At 35.6% G+C, this 5,000-nt stretch overlaps 1 protein-coding gene across 4 annotated transcripts in view; it reads left to right on the top strand.

Moving 5' to 3' along the window:
* The window catches only part of LOC125042578 (Krueppel homolog 1-like), a 37,326-nt gene that overhangs the window by 11,468 nt on the left and 20,858 nt on the right, over positions 1–5,000 (top strand). The window lies entirely within an intron of this gene.

Here is a 5,000-nt window from a genome sequence, read left to right on the forward strand (position 1 = left end):
CATTATCACCATCATTATTTTTATTGTATGGATTTCAAGTGGTTGACCATGACCCAGATACTAGTGGAAAATGAGTGCTAAGAGATTAATCTTCTTTTAGATATTCATGGTATACATATTTTGGAGCTGTATTTTTGGGCATTAGCAAAGGTTTTGTACTATTTTAGTGTATTCCAGGCATTTTCATTATGATAGACCCAGTTGTATATGTAGGCCAGGGATGTAATTAGTAGTTATCCACATACTACACTTTTATTTATGATTGAAGGGAGAGGAAGATAGAGAAAGACAAACAGGCAGACCGTGTACTGAAATCTGCAACCCTTGTGTTTTCAGTGCCTTTGTTGTGAGTTTTGTTAAGGGACTTCATGCTTTTTTTTTTAAACCCATTTTTACATTACCAATTTAATGTAAACTTAACCCAATGCCGCCAGGGAAAATGAACAAAAAATGGGGAAAATGCTGTGCCCATTTTCTATATTTTTTTGTGAAATGTCTCCCCATAGATGGCTCTGCTAGTGCTTAGCCACGTAGGAGTCAATTAGTAGACCTTGTGACTAAATACCTGATTTGAATTGGCGGGAAAAACGTACTAGTGCTATGAATATCGATGGTGTTATTTTTATTAGAAACATTGTAATTATTATGATAGTTTTTTAATATTAAAAGCGGCAAAATAAGATAATGTAAAATATTTCGTAAATCATTGGTGACTTAGTACAAGTATAGCCATCTATGTGTAAAACAATCAAACAAGTACTAACAGTGGGCATAGCACGTGTCTACCCATCTTACCTGTCGGCAAGGGGTTAAAAGATAGATTGCTAAAGTACCCCAATATTAGTTGTAGAAAGTTTTATTAGATCCATCTAAAAGGAAAGAAAAATAAACTGAGTAAAATCAGAGACAAAATATGGCAACTTTGACAGCTCATATATAAGTGTAATGTGAGGATACAGATAATTTGAAAATTACCAGTAGAGTATTTGGCAATTTTGTTTTTCTTTTCTCTGTAACAAATAAAAAAACAAAACACTGGAGCACTCGGCTGAACTCTAATATAAGTTAATTAAAATTGAAACAAAATATTGTTTTGATTGTGATATAAAGAAATGATAAAAAAATGTAAAACACACTGTGCCTATCAAATTAAGACAAATATGAAGTAAATCAATTACAATTTAAAGTTAAAAAGTTAACTTGTTTGAAAAATCCAGTCTAAGTCTTGGCAGGCTCTTTCTCCATAACGAGGACCTCTGCAAATTTTCATATGGCTCCAAGGAAACCTTAATTTTTCTCATGTCACTGTGTTGTCTTTGCCAAATAAATGAATATACTTCTTAAAGCATCAATTAACAAGAAGACAATTCTGCTGATGGAAAATAATTCTTTCTTGGCTCATTCTTGTTTCCATGGTCTAAAATGACATTTTCACACATGCACTTCGTAAACTTGAATGAGTGAATTTCATTTCCGCATTGTTTTTTCACCACAATCCATGTTTTCACTTATCTCTTTTTAGCATATCTTCTTCAACTATTATAATTCATGGGTATTCTATTGCTTCTTTTCACTTTCTTCAAGAAACATGTTACTTTTTTTGCTGCACTTGTCTGGGACATCTTTAGGGAGGGCGAGTAGCTGGGGCTGCGAGGGTGGCCAGGGGTGATGGTGGTAGAGGCAGAACACTATATCATCAAGTGGGGGAAATTGATCCAATGTTTTTATTGACAGACAGGGTTGGTTAGCTATGCTATTCTTGTCATGACATTTGTAATGCCATTTGAACATGAATCAGCTGATAGAGTTACCAAGTGCCTTCTTTTCATTTTCAATAATGATTCAAAAACATTAAGAAATGTTGTGGAAGGCAGTGAAATGCCAGTATAATGTTGGATATCAAATGCCATTTGAATTACAGTGGAATACAGGTTCTACACTGAAGCTTTTGGAGGAACCATCACCTTAATTTTTGGGTGTAGCAGAAATATGAACTTTGATAAATTTTTTACCTAGAAAATTAATAATGGTCTTTTGATTTTTTTTCCCAATATATGCTTACTCGTATCAATAGTATGATTATAAATATTTGTTATTTGCTAAGCTAAACAAAAAAGCTCTTGTATCCAGACCGTCCCCCCAAAATTCAGTGATTTATAATTGATATCTAAAATATTGTTTAGAACATAATTCACTCATTCCAGATAATGTCCTATCTGATCATGAAAAAAAAAAATTACTGATGCCAAGTGACATCTAGTCATAACATTAGCCCGCTTCCCTGTGGCTGAGATGATGCTAGGAGAGGCTGGCCAAGAGCTGGTTATTATCCGGCTCAATAACCTAAATTTTAGCCTGAATTTTACTCAGCATTAATGGGTATTAACCCATTAAGGTCAGGTACCTCATGGCTCGCACATGGACCAAAATATGATCATCAGGCTTGAGTGTCGGGTGACTTTCCCAGACCAGCCAGCCCACATGAACACTCAAGGCTCTTTTCCTCCACTTTGTAATGCTATTAATTCTTTCTGCAGATGTGTGTATGCTGTTTGCTATTTTCTGAGGTCTGTTTTAGTCATTAGTTCTGCTCTACCGTTAGTTTAACCCGATACCGCTGGGTCACGCCTTCCAGCATCATAACAAACCGCCGTGATGACGCACCAAAGCGCTTCAAGCAGGGTGTTCTGCTTGATGTAGTGAACTCCTGTGCTCAAAGTTAGCTCGTTGCCATTAATCTCCAGAGCATAGAGTTTTTATTTATTTTCTTCACTCTGCAGTGATGGGTTAAATTCTGCAGTAATAGTAATTACAAATAACACTGTTATTTGTGTTATTTTTCATACTTCTGTATTGTTGAATTTTCTGTAATGCACCATGCACAGCTGGTAATGGTGGACATGAAGAGTTTCTTTTAGGGGGAAGCTGGCACTCTACCAAGCATGGCTTACTACTCCCTTGTTTACCAGTGAAAATAATGGAAGATCCCCTTCCTATAAAGGCCCATGGCATCAGTGTCCCTCTAAAATCTTTGTGCACTCATGCCAAACTTCTCCATCACCCACTATTTGGCAATAATATCCTACGGCAAGATTCTCTCGACACTCCAGCCCTTAGATAAAATTTCCGTGATGGGAAAGTCTCGTCACTGCTGCCAGATCCAACATGTTAAATACGGAGTATAAGCAAAATACTTCCTACTTTACTTAAACGAAGTATTTGTAATGCTATTATTAATGGAAGTAAAACGTAGAAGAGAGATGGAAGTGATGAAATGAAAATAGAAAAATACTTTCTATAATGTTATTGTAACCTTTTATTGCTGCTGCCACAATCATCATCATCATTGTCATTATCATTATGGGCAGCATTGTCTTCACTATTTTTTTTTTATCTCTCAGTTTACCCATACTCTCATCTTAGGCAATTTAAAATTTGCACTCTTCTCTTTCCCCTCATACTACAGTTGTGCAGTTCATAGCTAGCTTTGTGAATCAGCTGCAATCCATCCATTCATGTTATACTTTGTGAATCAGCTGCAATCCATCCATTCATGTTATACTTACAGTGCAAAAAGAACCATTGTGGTTGCTAGATTGCTCAGGGGTTAGGATTTGCTTTTTAGACTTTTTGTATACTTTCTCAAAGAAATTATGATTTCGTAAGTTTCTTCAGCCCCTCATCTCCTCACAATCTTTTTCCTTCTCTCTCTTCCCCTCCTGCTCATTCTTCCCTTTACTTTTTACTCCTTCTTCCTCATTCGTCCCTTCTCTCGTTTCCCCATTTATTATCCTGTTGTCCATCTTCATACGATGAATCAAATCCTTGACATTATTTTCAAAATCTACATTCCTCTTATCAACATTACTTCCTTTATTCCATATATCATGTCTGCTGATAATAGTAAGACTATTATGCCTATGAGTATTAATACCATTTATTAATACTACTAATGTTGGTGCTGATTTTATATTTACTAGCATCACTAGCGCTAGTGTGCTAGTGATGTTAGTGTGACTCCTATTACTGTGATTCTGTTAAGAGAGAGTGAAAGAGAGTGAGTGAGTTTGTGAATGCGTAAAATTTATAAATGCCTTCAAATTTGCATTGCTTTAATGCATACAAGACTCCGTCCTCTAACTAGTCATTATTGTAAACATAGTGTTATGCAGTATTGAGTCTTGTTAGCTAAAAATAAAATGGGAAACCAGGACTGTTTTCCTGATCAAAAATTTTGCTTTTTATCTGTTTTTTCTTATCTCTGCATTCTTATTGTTCTTCAGTCTTAACAGAAAAAGAGTGATAACAGATGAACTTCAGTGTAAGCATTTGTTCCCATAATTACTTCCAAACCTTCTTGTGAAAATTACTTCTGGTTTTAAGTTCTTTTATGATACTGTGATTTATAACATAGTGCCGTTGTCATCATCAGACCCACACTTTGTTCCCAAACTTTGAAACTTGATTGTATTGCTATAGCTGACTGGCAGACCAAATCACTGGGATATATATATACCCTTTTTCTCCCTTTCGCTCTTTCTCTTTTTTACTCAAACAGTAATTACTTACTCTAAAAACAAGATTTCTGGATGTGATGTTAGAAAATCACAGCCCGGAGTCAGGTCTTTAGGAGTGGCTATGATCTGTTTGGTTTAAAATTGGGGACAAACATGTACTGTCAGTCAGTTTTAATTAAAAATAGATTACTCAGATTTTGCCAAGGTGAGTGTTGCATTCAGAAAACAGAAACAGTTGCCAAAGTAGTATTTCAGTGATCTGATTCATGAAGTTTGTCTGTCTTCAAGTGACCTGAGACCTGTCACAGATTCTTTATTAAACAGATCACTGAAAATCTACACAGATGAAGTAGCATACATGGCTTGTGGTAAAAAGTCATATTAGGTTCACTGTAGAGGGAATTCAGAGAGAGGTAAATGTTTTTTGTGGTGATGATGCCAGTCACACTGCAAGAAAATAGAAATCTCCTCACCTGAAGTCTG

The sequence above is a fragment of the Penaeus chinensis genome, chromosome 32 (assembly GCF_019202785.1).
Source record: "Penaeus chinensis breed Huanghai No. 1 chromosome 32, ASM1920278v2, whole genome shotgun sequence".
NCBI lineage: Eukaryota > Metazoa > Arthropoda > Malacostraca > Decapoda > Penaeidae > Penaeus > Penaeus chinensis.